Source organism: Molothrus aeneus, chromosome 16, assembly GCF_037042795.1.
Source record: "Molothrus aeneus isolate 106 chromosome 16, BPBGC_Maene_1.0, whole genome shotgun sequence".
NCBI classification, from domain to species: domain Eukaryota; kingdom Metazoa; phylum Chordata; class Aves; order Passeriformes; family Icteridae; genus Molothrus; species Molothrus aeneus.
Window position 1 is genome coordinate 14,385,941 of NC_089661.1, and position 14,273 is coordinate 14,400,213.

Below are 14,273 nucleotides of genomic sequence, written 5' to 3' on the forward strand. Positions count from 1 at the left end.
GAAAAGCTGATGCAGACACGCTCTGGAACCCTAATGAGGAGCAAGGCACAGTGTGCTTGTGTGGAACTGCCTGGCAGGTTTCATTTAAGGGTCAGCTGGTGGCTTCTTGGAGGAAATGGCCTGCACAGCCCAGCCCTTCCTCCCCAAGTGCTGGAGATCCTGCTGAGTGCAAAGAACTTCTCAGCTGAGCTGTGCAGGTGCCACAAACCCTTCTTCCAGCCCACTGGTGACACATGAGGGGTTTTCATGACATCAGGCATTTTGCTCTTCTTTAATTTTCAACCTCCTGGACTGGATTATTCAGCTGATGTTTCACCAAAGGCCACTTTCAGTACTGCTAAAATGTCATGGTTGTGCGTGGTTTGCACCCCATGCCCCTCCCAAAATGCTCTGAGTGACGTGGAAGCATCTTGAGGGACAGAGGAAACTTGCTGTCTGTAGCAACTTGCTCTGCAGTTATTTTTGGTTGGAGGTTATTGTGGTTTGTGTCCCAGAAAAGATGGGGCCGTGCAAAGCCAGTTCCCAGCAGCGCTGGTGTTTGTCTCTCACCTTTTCCTCTCAGAGATGTTTGATTTCTAAAAATCAGAAGGCAACAGACCCCTTTGACTTCCTCTCGTGTTCACAGGGTCAGGGAGCAATCCTGTATTTCTCCATCTCAGTGCAGAAGAATGTGGAAGCTCGTAGGAGTATTAATTACAGCCAATTATAACCTGCTTGACTGGCTGAGGTGCTCAAATGGCTCCTGAGACTTGCTGCTGTTGAAGAGGAACATTTTTCCTTCCACCAGGTTTTTGAGGAGCTCAGAGCAGGGCTGATCCATGGAGCAGCTTGGCTGGGTTGTGTTAGGATTGAACACTGGATTTCTGGAGGAATTCTTGCCTGCAGTGCTGTGCAGTTTGTTTGCTTTGTGGAGTCCTGATGGCTTGTCATGAATCTCTTCCAGCCCAGCTGGTGAATTTTTAAAATCTGCTTGTTTATCACACAGGGACCATGTATTTACAGCTCTGCAGCATTGTTTAGGGATTTTTACAGAGTGAAAGTTCCTGGGAAGCCTTGTTGAGGATGAGATGGGGCAGCAGGGACGAGTTTGGAGCCACAACCGTGCATGCAGATATGAAAGTTTCAAGTGGCTCTGTGAGCCTGGGAATGGAGGAAGTTACTTGCAGAAGTGGGAATCAGAAACCCAGAAATTGGGCCAACCAATTTAGGGACTGGCTGGATGCTGTGCAAACACAAACCAAACAGCTCTCAGTTTTCCTCTGTCAAGGGGGAAAGCTACCAGCTTGTCAGTGATGGGCATCCAGCTGTCACCCGGGGATGTGGCAGCACTCTTCCAGCACTGTTCCAGCCTCTCTGTTTAAAAGACACAAAATACCTGAAGCTTGCAGTACTTGCTCTGCTTTGGGGGGGTCACATCTTTGTGTCTGAGAGCAAGACTCTGAAATTTGAGCCCAAACTGGCTGTAGCTGTGCAGCTCAGCTGCCAGAGTTGGAGCTGAGGTGGCTTTCCAGGCATTGGATGCTCTGGGAGCACAGCACTCGTGAAGGAAGCTCCAGTTGTCCCCATGATGCCCCAAATCTCTGTGAGCACCCCACTGTGGTGTGATAATGCTGATTTCAGTGTTGGGACCCCGACTCAGCACAGGTAAGGGGTGGATGATTTGCTGCATCTGATTCCTGTGGGGAGGGTGGTGCTTTCTGTGGTTTTGTGCTTAAAAATGAGACTCTTTGTGCTGGACCATGTCCTCAGCAGCGGCCACAGGCTGGGTGTTTGGTAGGTACACATCATTTCCTCCCTCCTCTACCTGTGTACGAAGTCTTTTGCCACCCTTCTAGCCAAAATCCCTGTGCCAACAGGAGAGAGGAGACCCAAATCCTAGAGGATTCTGCCGAGCCAGGAGCATAACTCCTGACACGTTCCTCAGAGCCAAGCCCACAGGGCGTTTTCCCTCAAGGTTAGAAACAGCTGGGAGGAGTGAGGATAATCCTGGCCACGTGAGATCTTTGTGCAACTGCACAGGTCATCCTGCAGTTTGGAAGTGATTATGGAGCCTCTATCAGTCTGAGGATGGGCCTGGGGCAAAAGGGAGGGGCTGCCTCTCCGGGTGACATTCTTTGGGTGGCTGCAGGAATGAGGAGGAGGAATCCTGATGGGAGATGTTGTCCATCAGCTCCATCCTGGCAGGAAGTGCTCTTGTTGTGACAAGGAAGAAGTCAAGAGGGATGGAACAAACTGTACCAAGCAAAAGGGAATGCTTACAGCCTCTGCCTTGGTGACTTGCTTTGGGGAGCCAGATGGTAACAATAAATGAGCCTGACTTTGCTGGGCCTGAGTCTGCCACTCCAAACTGTGCAGATGGTCCTAATGGGTGAGTGCTCCCAGCCTGGAAACAAGCAGCAGATCCAGGTTCTTTAGGTCAAATGTGTTCCTTGTGTCCTATAAACCCAGAAAAATACCTCCTCAGCACTTGGTGTGGCCTTGCATGGCCCTGTCCTCTCTTTTCTGCTGATGTGGGTGCTGATCTGAGCCTCTGGTGAGCTGGTTCAGGGAGCTGAACTGGCTGAGAAGCAGCACTCCCCCCAAAAAAGTGATTAATCTTCACCACAGGTGGTATAAGCTGGTGCTGGTGGCAGGGAGGGAATGGGAAGGGCTGGTGGAGGAAGGGCAGGAACCACAACACCCTGACTTAGGTCAATTAAAACTTGTGGAATTTCACCCCAAGGCTTCAGTGGGATTTAATGTAAGCAGCACAGTAGCCTTGGCTTCTTGCTGAGGCATGGGAGAAACTGCACCTCCTGAGCAGTAAGGAGAAAGGAATGAGGGAAGGTGCCCACAGATGAGAACAGCTCCAGCTTCTAAAGAAACACAACACTTGGTAATTACTAGAACTAAGCACATTCAAACGTCACTGCCTCTTGCACTGTCAGAGCACATTCATTTTGAGAAAATCAGAATGTGCTGGGCTTGCATTCTCCCTTCTCTTTTCATGAATCTGCCAACGTGTTCAGAAAAGGTCTGGTTTGAATACCCATATTAGAGGTGTATTAATTTTGAACTTGTCAAAAGGAATATTTGCATTGGAAACAGTTCTACAAGTTTGTCTGCATCACGAAGGGAACGAACCCCCTCCTGCTGGCTCTGTTCTGATTAGCTTGAGTTGCTTCCAGCTGAACTCGGGCACAGGCTCACTGGGCTCTACTCTCCAATCCTTCTGCTTTTCTCCCTTATTTAAAGACGTTTGAAGAAGCCAGGCTAAATATGATGGGAGCTAAACTCTTATTTTGGTTCTCCTCGCTTTGTAGACAAACCCTGGGAGTGTGGAAGGGCTGCAGACCCCGTGGATCCCTGTGTCTAATTGAAGCAGACACGACTGTAACTCAGACTTTGCATATTTCAATGAAATATTCATGAATCCGGGAGAGAATAACCCGGGGTGAACATCAAGTTGTATAATCTGAATATATTCTCTATAACTGTCAGCAACACGCAGACAGCTCAGAAAATTCCGGGAAGGGTCTGTGCTTGTTGAGAAACATCTCACTGCTTTGGCTCTAAGGACAATGATGATTGTGTTTGCCCAGACTATTTAATTAGCAGATTTCCCAAATTGGGCTCTCAGGGACTGAAGTCCCCATTTACCCCATGTGGAAGCATGTGGCTTCCCGGGAAGGCTGGGAAGCTCCAGCTGCCACGGGAGTGGAGGGTGCCCAAGCAGGCAGTTCCTCACTTGGCTGTTTAATCCAGGCTGAAGAGCTGAACGTTAAACACACCTTCATTAGATGATGCTCGTCTCTATTTCTGCATCGATTCCTCTGAAGACCTGCAGGTTAGGAGTGGGAAGGAAAATCAGTAATGGAGCAAAATGACTGTGATTTAGAGATCGGATTGCAAGCAGCCAGGGCCATGCATCAGGATAATGAGATTCAGTCTTGTTTGCTTACAAGCACTGGAGACAGAAGCAGAAAATGTGATCCACCAAGCCAGCTCTCAGGAAATGAGGAACAATAGAGTGAGGAAATCAAATTTCAAATGGCAGGGATATATTTATCGAGTTTTCCTTGGGATTTCTGCAGAGCTTTGGGGCGTTCTCTGGGCAGTGTTTTTTCGGGCAGCTGACATATGGCAGGAGGATTAGATCACTGCAAAGCACCGTTGGTTCTGACCTATTTGTTAATGCGGGGCTGGGGTCAGCGACAAGGGACAAATGCAATTGTCACTGTTTGGGGCTTTTCAAGTGCTGCTCCTGTTGTCCCTCGCACCGTGGCCAGACATTTGGAGCAAACTCATTAGCTAATTAGTGGTGTGCTCAGCCCCACGTGGGCGATATTCCCATTATGGCTGTGGAACAGGCCCTCCTGAGGCTCCCTGGCAGCTGCTCTTCCCTAGGTTAGTTGGGAGGGCAGCTGGGGGAGGATGTGCCTTCCTCATCTTCTCTGGGAGAGCCTCCTGCATTCCAGACATCCCATTCCTTATCCTCCTGCTCCTTATCCTTCTGCTCCTTGCCTACTCCCACTTGCTGGGTCCACTGCCACCAGCTTGTCTCTGGTGACCAGTGACAGGACCCGAGGGCACGGCGTGAAGCTGTGCCAGGAAAGTTTAGGTTATCAGGAAAAGGGTTTTCACCCAGAGGGTGCTGGGGCACTGGACAGGCTCCCCAGGGAATGATCACGGCATCAAGGCTGCCAGAGCTCCAGGAGTGTTTGGAAAACGCTCTCAGGCTCAGGGATTCACCGAATCACAGAAAAGTTTGGGTTGGAAAGGATCTCAAAAACCCTCTGGTTCTACCCCTGCCATGGGCAGGGACACCTTCCACTATCCCAGGTTGCTCCAAGCCCTGTCCAGTCTGGCCTTGGACATTTCCAGGGATGGGGCAGCCACAGCTTCTCTGGGCAACCTGGTCCAGTGAAAGGTGTCACTATCCTTGCTGTTGGATTTGATGCTCCCTGTAAGTCCCTTCCATATCCCAAGCATATCCTGGGAGTCTGTGAGCTGCCTTCTCCATGTGGATTGCTCTGCTGGTTATCAGGGTGGTGCCACAGCTCCTGGTGCCATCTCAGACTCCAAATCGTGGCCTTGGACTCTGGTCCTGCCAACGCAGCTGAAATGTTGTGGGCTGGGAAGGATCAGAGATGGCTCGGGTCAAGATCCAGCTCCAGCCTGCTCCAGAGAGGGATGGGGCAGGGCTGCAGTGGGAAGTGTCCTGCACCAGCTCCTGCCTTTAAAATCGGGACAAATGCAGTGACCTCCTGTTGCTAATAGGAAACAAGAGACATAAATCCACTGCCACGAGTCTGCTCAGGGGCCACCAGGAGGGAACATCCCTGTGCAGCTTGGGCAGAGCTCTGCTGGTGCAGCTCTGCCACTCATGTACCTGCCCAGGGCAGCAGGAACACTGCACTTTAAGGCATTAACACTGATATAATAATCAAAAATTAAGTGATTTTACTTGGTTGGTTTGTTTTACTCTCACTAAGGGGCTTGATCTGGTTGATAGAGAAGTGTTTTTTTGGTGGAAGTGTGCCAGCTGCAGGAGGTTTTTGCTGGGTTTGCTGATTTGCACACTTAATGATGTAGACAGACACCTGGGATGGAGCTGGAAATGGAGAGGAAGCTGCCTCCTGCTCTGGAGAGCTGTCTGCCCAGATCTGGAAGGAACACAGGCAGGAGAGAAGGCAGCAGGAACAACCCTGTTCTTCCCATTTTATTTTAACCAAGAGCTTTCTTCTCCTCCTTTAGAGCTGTCGGCACCTGATCATTAGGATTAATGAACGTGCACAGAAACATTGGGTTTCCATCATTGCTGTTTTCTTGCAAAGAAGAAAAGGGGGAAGTAGTCTTTCAGCTCCTGCTGATACCATCAGAGGTGTGCTGATCCCTTATTTTTTTCACCCAGAATTTAATCCTGCCTAGCTCAAGGTTAACAGCTAAGCCAGAATCACAGCTTGCTGCAGAAGATTCAGAGCTTCCCAGCTCCCAGATGGTGTTCAAGGCATTGGAATGTGCAGCATTTCTAAACAAGTTGCTTTTAATGCAGCTCACCCGGTGCTTCACTGCAGTCCCCGTTCTTCTGTATTTAAACCTCAAATCTGTGGCAGATTTCATAGTGGCTCCATGGGAGGAAGGGCTGGGCTCTAAGTGGTGGATGCTCCATCCATGGAAGTTTCCAAGGCCAGGTTGGATGGGTTTTGGAGCAGCCTGGGACAGTGGGAGGTGTCCCTGTCCCTGTCAGGATTTGGAATGAGATGATTTTTAAGGTCCCTTCCCAAACCCCTTGTAGGATTTGATGAAGTTTGCAGCACTCAGCCTGACCTTCCTTTCGCTTAAAAGCAGTGACTCATAAACTGGATTTTGCTCCACATTTCTGTTTTCCTATGCTTTTGTAAGGCACGATTCCTCAGGAATTGGGGTTTTAAATAACCAGCAGCAGATCCAAGCAGAGCTCTGCTCTCCAGCTTCTCCCCTGGCCCCCACCAATCCTGACTGTCTCCCGAGCAGCCGTGTCCCGTTTCCTTGAATTGTCTCCTGGTTTTAAGATGGGAACAAATATATTCAGGGAGGACTACAATGGGAGCAGAGCCCTCCTCCAGCCCGTGTACCGGACACAGGTTTAGTCATTATCCCAAGGGGAAGGACGTGTGTTCCGACCCACCCAGACCCTCCGGCTCCTCCTGCCACGTTCGTGCCTCTGTGTCCCTGCTGAGCTCCTCTTCATCACCCAGCATGGTGACCCTGATCCGCAAATGTGTCCATAAAGTGTCCCCTTAGCCATAAATGTGGTTATTTTATACTGGCATCTGCAGTGGGAGTATCTGTGCTGTGTGAGGCAATGGGAGCTGTGCCAGGGAGGTTCAGGTGGGACATTGGGAGGGATTTTCTCATTGGAGGAGTGAATAAATATTGGAATGGGCTGCCCAAGGATGTGGAGGAATCCCTGGCCCTGGAGGTGTTTAAGGAAAGGCTGGATGTGGCACTCAGTGCCACGGTCTAGTTGACAAGGGGGTGTTGGGCCACAAGTCGGGACTTGATCATCTCAGGTCTTTTCCAAACTAATTCATTCTATGATTCTGCTTTGGGGGCTGCCAGCCCACACTGAACCTCGATTTTTGGGGGACAGCCCTGCCCTGAAATCAGTTTCTCCTGGGGGCTGTGAGTGTGGAGAGGGAGTGTGCTCCCCAAGCCTTCTCCTGCCATCAAAGCCAGCCCCAGACCTGCTTTAAACTGTACCCTGATCCATAAATGTGGTTATTTTATACTGATAGTCATTATTTTGTATTTTTTGTCCCTGGAATTTGGGGGATCTCTAGCCCTGAACCCAGTTCCTCCTGGGCTCTATGAGCACTGAGGGGGATCCCCAAGCGTTCTCCTTCCATCAAACCCAGCCCCGCACCCTCTCTAAAGCGTCCCCCGACCCATAAATGTGGCTATTTTGTAATGACAGACTTGTTTTGTATTATTTCACCCAGGTTTTTGGGGGACCCCTGGGCTCTTGTGAGCACTGAGGGCCCTCCCCAGGCGCTCTCCCATCCAAAGTCGCCCGGGGGCCGATCCTGCCTCGCTCCGCGCTGGCGCCGGGTCCGGCTGCGAGGAGCCGCGCCAGGAGGGAGGGAAGGAAGGGAAGAGGGAGGGAAGGAGGGGAAAAGGGAGGGAAGGAGGGGACGGGCAGCGCCGCGTCCCCCCCGCCCTCAGCGCGGCCGCGCCTCGGGGCCGCGCGCGGCCGCCGGTTCCGCCTCCTCCGCCGCCTCCCCGCGGCCGCCGCCGCCATGTTGGATGGTGCGTGTGGGTGTCAAGCGCAGCCCGCGGCCGCCGGGCACCGGGACACCGGGACACCGCGCCCGCCCCGCGCCCGCAGGTCAGCGCGGCTCCCGCGGGCTGCGGGACGGGAGGGGGGAACGGGCGGGCGGCCCCCGCAGCGCCGCCTTTCCCCTCGGCGGGGCGCGGGGTGGGCGCGGGAAGGGCCCCCGGGGGTCCCCGCGGGGAGGGCGCGGGGCCGCGGTCGCCTTTGTTGTCGCCGGTGGGTGGCTGGGCGGGCGGCGGCGGGGACGGGCCGGGCCCCCGCGGCCCCGGGTGCGGGCCTGGTTCCCGATGGGCCTCCCGGGGCTGCGGGGGATGGCGGGGCCTGCGGGCTCGGGGGGCTCCCGGCGGCGGCGCTGGGGCGGGGGGGGCTCCGCTCCGCCCGGTCCGACCCCCGCCCCGGCGTTGTTCACCTCCGTCGCGGCGGGGCGGGCGGTATTTTGTTGTATTTTCAGTGATATCGTTGTTTGGGAGATGTGTGTTAATGCTTTTAATGATTTTTAAGGGTCTGTTTTATATAGGGGGCTTGGACTAGATGATCTCCAGAGGTCCCTTTCAGCCCTAATAATTCTGTGATTTTCTGTGGTGCTGTGATATTCTCTCTCTCCCTATATATATTTACACTGATACATACTTATATATATATTTTTTAAAATTTTTTACCTGCAGTACCTGTGATGCTGGAGATTAGGGTTGGGTAGCCAGCGAGCTGTATTACATTATTGCTGTGAAATATATTGAAACAGTAATTATCACAGGCTGCCCGCAATGGAAGTCCCCTATTTTAAAGCCGTAAGGCTTTAATGTAAATGTTAAAATATTCATGTTAAGATTTAAAGCTCTAAGGCTTTAAAACTGGTAGCGTTTGGTCTCAGTTTTATGGGTGTGTAATGCTTCCCCCTCCCCCTTCTCGAGTACGGTATCGACAGGGATCTGAAAAGCCGAGTGAGATTTTAAATTTACAACAGTTGGACATATTTCTTGTCCTCATCTATTAAGAAAATAACCTGAATTATCTACATGCTCATCCATTTTCAACAGGAGGCCTAAAAGACTTGTTAGGATTGTGAAGCTGTTGCAGATGTTATGGGCTGTAGAGTCTGACTTGAGGAGTTCAAAATGCAAATCAGGCCATGAGATTAAGTTTTATTATTCTCTCCACTGAAATACTTGTTTGATGGTAATACAGAACTCTTGCATAATTCCAGTGTGTTGCTGTGTTTTGTGAGGCACAAGGTCATAGGAGATTGTATTGTTGGGGTGTGAAATGCGGGATGAATGATTTTTTAAAATCAGAAATATATTGTAATGGTATCTTTAGCAAAATGCAGCCTGTTTAGGAGTTACTTCTAAATATGTTTGTCTTGGCTCATTCTCAGATGTGTTATTTTTGAACAAACTCAAGTGTAGAGTTTTATTGGGAGGAATCAAAACTTTTGATAAATTTTCCTTTATAGACTCCAAGTAATGGTAAACTAGCTCGACAGAATTTCAGCGATAATCTCCCCCGTATTAAATATTTAACTATGTTATCAAAAATTATCAAGCACAAATGACCCATGAGTGTGCATTCCTGAAGGCGGATTCTGATAAGGCCAAATTGACTGTGGGTTCCATTTGAGGAAGTTTGACTTGGGGGTGCTGATTGTAACTTCCTCTATTCCATGAAGTTACTCTGCAACATTTCACCTGTGTCACAACAGCTCTCTGACACAGCAGCTTGACTTTTACATCTGCTGAGGAATGGAAATTGTTATCAGCCTGTAAGAAATGCAAGGCAGCACATCTTTGAATCCTGGAATGGGTTGGGTTGGAAGGGACCTCAAAGCTCATCCAGTCCCACCCCTGCTATGGCAGGGACACCTTCCACTGTCCCAGGTTCTTCCAGAAAAGGTCCAGCCTGGCCTTGGGCACCTCCAGGGATCCAGGGGCGGCCACAGCTTCTCTGGGAACCTCTGCCAGGGCCTCCCCACCTTCCCAGGGTGGAATTCCTTCCCAATGTCCCATCCAGTGCTGCTCTCTGGCAGTGGGAAGCTGTTCCCCCTTGGCCTGTCAGTCCAAGCCCTTGTAAATAAATATCCTCTCTCCATGGACTTGTCTCCTGAGAAAAGCAGACTTGTTTCCTAGGTAGAAGCTAAGCAGGGGTGGGTAATATTTGGGTTAAAAAAAATGCAGTTTATGAGTTACCTGATGGGTGTGGAAGGATTGGAGGAGAGACCCCAGACTGTCAGGTAGCCTGGCTGGTGATGTTCATGTTGGTTTTCACTTGCATTATTCCTGCAGTCACATTTAATGAAGGGTTCACAAACATCTGATGTCCAGTATAATGGAGGCAGCAGAAGTGAATTCAGCTTGCACTGACCACATCATTATTTACATAACTGGTTAATCATGCTAGTTTTGTTCCAGCTGTCAGCCATTTGATTGCTTTAAAACTTGGAGCTTTTAAGAAGCCTCAAATCTTGGATCACTGCTGGGAAATGCCAAAGGCCTAATTTGTTACTTCATAAAAATGCTGATAGTCTCTCTTGATACAGAAATCGGGGTTTTGTTTCTGTGGCTGGTTTTTTTTTTTTTTTCCTTTAGAGAGAGAGAGAGAGCAATCATTAAATGATAATCAGTTTAGGGGAAATACATTAAAGAGTAGTTATGATGTTCCTGAGCTTGCTTTTCTTAGGTCTCCTACGTGGGATGGGGAAATGACTCTGGCTTTTGCTCGGTGTAGAAGAGTATAAGTTACTCTAATACCTTTCTTTAATGACTGGTACTCAGGAAGCAACTTCCCAGTCTTGCAGGGCCATATTTGCAGAGTGCTAAAGTGTCCCTTGGGATGTTGCTAATAGAAAATGAAATGTGCCTGCTTTGTAGGAACGCCTGTAATGTTCTTTTCCCACTTCGCCTCGCTCTGATCTGTGCAGGGAAAATATCGAAACGTACCAGCATCCTGCTGGCTTAAGTGCTTCAAAGAACAGCAGGTTTTTGTGTGTTTCAGTAGCCTGGCTGCTCATTAAGAAGGCAGGAGACTCCATGGAGGAGAACAACATGGATTGCTGTCCTCTGGAATAAAACCTGCCGGGGCTGATTGTAGGTCTGCTAGCGTTGGTGTGCTGCAGGTTTGGTACAGACTGGGCTGTGCTGAATAACAGACCCTGAAAAGCCTGAGTTAATCACTTTAGCTGGTTGTTACAGGACTGCTTTCCTGTTCTGCGTGGGGAGAGAATTCAGAATGGTTGAATGGGAGTGAATTCAGAGACTCTGGGCTTCAGGATGGATCTAGAACTCAGTGGCTGTTGGGCTGAGCCTCTCAGTGAGTGGTGCAGCAGGTAGAAAGCTACAGGAAAACTGATATTCTTTATTTATCATTTCATAAATAGCAGTTTTGTCTCTGGTTTCCAAATTTGGGGTTTGCTTCATTTTATGATGCTGTCCATTGATAAAGGTGAAGTTGTTGGGTCAGAAGGTTCTGTGGTGTTTTCTGTAGGTTACCAGTGGTTGTAGGCAGAGTTTAAGGAGAGTAGCTTAAGTTACCAAGATTGTGTTCTATGTAAATACCTAATAGTGAAGTTTGTATGAATGATGATACTAATTAGAAAATCAGTATAGAAGTACTTTGTGTTTGTTCATTGCACTGGCACTGGAGATGTCTGCAGAATTCAGTTTGTAATTCACTATTGTGCCTTTCTATATGGATATATAACTTTGAGTTATGCTAGCGAGATGCTTTTCTTCTGTATAGATAATTTCCAGCTCATTTTTCCAGTATTGTTACAAAAATTGAACCTGAATTGATCCCAGAGCCAATACCCTGTGTTACATTAATTGTTAATAGTGTGTCTCTCTGGTTCCTGTCACCCAGGGCTGTTAACATAAATGCCTCTAACTGGTGCCTGGAGCTTGTGTTCAAGGTCAGGCCTGGGCTGTTCACGCCTCCTGTGCCTCGGCTTGCCAAGCCCAGCTCTGTGCAGGTGGGGTAGCAGAGCTCAGGCTCGGACAGGTCCCCGCTGGCAGTGGGAGTGCAGCTGCCTCTGCTCTGGGACTGGGTGCAACCAGTCCCAGCCCAGGCCTGGCTGCAGCTCCACCTTGGAGGCTCCCCTTGGCTGTGTTCTGTGCTGCAGGTGCCTGGGGGAGGTTGGAAGGAGCCTCAAGCACACTCTTGTTTTGTTGTCGTGATCCACACAAATTCTTCTCAAGGCACAGTTTTCCTTCTGCCATCAGGAGTGGAGCTCCCTGAGCTGTCTGGAGTAATCAGCTGAAATTTGTGTGTGAGACCTCTGCAGTTTTCCACTCTGCTCCTGCCTTTCCTTCCACCTTGTTCCTGCTCCTGCCTTTCCTTCCACCTTGTTCCTGCCTTTTTTTTCCACCCTGTTCCTTTCATTCCTTCCACCCTGCTCCTTCTCCTGCCTTTCCTTCCACCCTGCTCCTTCCTTTCCTTCCACCCTGCTCCTGCTCCTGCCTTTCCTTGCACCCTGCTCCTTCTCCTGCCTTTCCTTCCACCCCATTCCTTCCTTTCCTTGCACCCTGCTCCTTCTCCTGCCTTTCCTTCCACCCTGCTCCTTCCTTTCCTTGCACCCTGCTCCTTCTCCTGCCTTTCCTTCCACCCTGCTCCTGCCTCTCCTCCCAGAGCAGTTTTAGCCATGTTGTTTGCAGTGTCTGAGCCTCTCGTGTCACCATACAATAAATCCTAAATGGTCATGAGGTCCAGGAGAGTTTGGAGGCTGGCCCAGGCAGGAGAAGGCCTCTGTGCTGCTTTTACACAGAGGTTTGGGACAGACCTGGCTCTTTGAGGCTTTTTTTGTTTCTCAGAATGCAGCACTCAGTGAACAATACTCGTACAAATTAAGTAATAAATTATTTTTTTGAAAGTTCAAAGCTACTTATGAGTTTAAAACCATGCCAGACACCTTAGTTAGAGATGTTTTATGTTCACCCTACCAGACAGAAATCTGGAGACTCCCTTGCCTTGTTTGCTTTTCAGTATTGCAGGAGTTATGGCCAATTTTGGGGGCTGGACTTTTAGAACAAATTTCTAAAATTCGTGGTGGAGTCTGGGGGTCATGGCTAAAATTCAGCAGCCAGACACTGATTTAATCTCTCTCCTGTATAACCTCATAGAGACTCCCCTGCCCTTCTGGAGATGTCACTTACATAATGTGATGGCTTCTACAATCCACCTGGGAGTTTTCATTATTTAAAAGCAGAAACCCAGGCAGAGCAAGCTCCCTGCTTCTGTTGGATGGGTTTGAGTTTTGCCACCAAGAAATGCTCCAGCACACGTGGTACCCCTGCTAGAGAAAAACACCAGCATGGGTGACAGGGTGCTAATGATGGCTGGGAAGTTCTTTTACATTTTTATCTTTATTCTCCCAAATCATATTAATTTCTAGACTTAACATCAATTTAGTAGTTTCTGAACCTTTGCAAGGGCAATGGTCTTTTCAGAGCTTTGCTAGAACAAAGACATTTTAAGAATCTTACTAGAGAATCGTATAATCTTATTACAACTGCTCCTGTTTAAATCACTTCCTTGTACTTAAATAACAATCTGGCACCAGCTATTGCTTGATTGTAGTTTTTGTCAGTTGCAATTTATCCCCCTCCCTGGTTTGGTTGAAGTTTTTTTTCCCCCTGATTGTGCAACCTTTAGGTTGGCAAAGCTCCTTTCTCACACAGTTCTTCTGAGTCCACTGGGAGTAATCGCATGAGTAAGTTGCTCACTGGTGTAAGAGCTGTGGTGTTCATGAGTAAAACCTTCGTGGGACAAACCCCAGTGAAAGAACTGATACAAACAGTTCTGATATTCCTCAGGGAGAGACCAAAGAAAATCTTTTCAAAGGTAACTTCCTCCCCTGAGATGGCAGCACAAAAGAATCCCTCAGGCACGTTTCCCTCTAGGTGGGAATTCTGTTCCAGGAGGTTCCTCCTGGGGATGAGCAGACCCCAAGCATCACCTCAGTTTTATCATTCTGATTTTTATTTATTTCTTCCTTTTTAGTGATGAGGATTTCTTCAGCCAAATCTGTTGACCCAATTGCTGCTGAAGCTGCTTTTCTACTGACTTTCAGCTCTGTTTGGACAGGGATGAGGCTTGTGACAACAGCAGTAAGGCAGAGATGTTTGCTCTAACCTATGAAATCAGCCAGAATTGAAGATCATTAATTAATCCTTATCTGCAGAGCTGTTCTGACATGCCTGTTCTCTGGTGGGGATGGTCAAGCACAGCGTGCTCTGCCACGTGGTGCACGTAAAGCAAAGCACTGCAATTGGTAGTTGAAAAACAGAACTTGAATATTTTTAATTATTCACTTAATTAATCAGAGAAACCCTCCCATTTTGTGCCATTGCTGGATTGTGGCTGGTAATGTCTGGTTAGAGGCTCCTGATCAGGCATTACCCTCAATATTCACATCCAGGGAAGATCTGATGCATCTTTAACATGCCCCTGCCCAGGTATTTAATTCTTTGATGGAAACCTCTTTCTCTAA

At 49.0% G+C, this 14,273-nt stretch overlaps 1 protein-coding gene across 2 annotated transcripts in view; it reads left to right on the forward strand.

Moving 5' to 3' along the window:
* Positions 1-7,739: 7,739 nt before the first annotated feature.
* The window catches only part of EPN2 (epsin 2), a 44,724-nt gene continuing 38,190 nt past the window's right edge, over positions 7,740-14,273 (forward strand). For both annotated transcript variants that reach the window (XM_066560520.1, XM_066560521.1), the window contains exon 1: positions 7,740-7,849. The gene's annotated coding sequence lies outside the window, so the exon portion shown is untranslated. The remainder of the gene's footprint in view (positions 7,850-14,273) is intronic.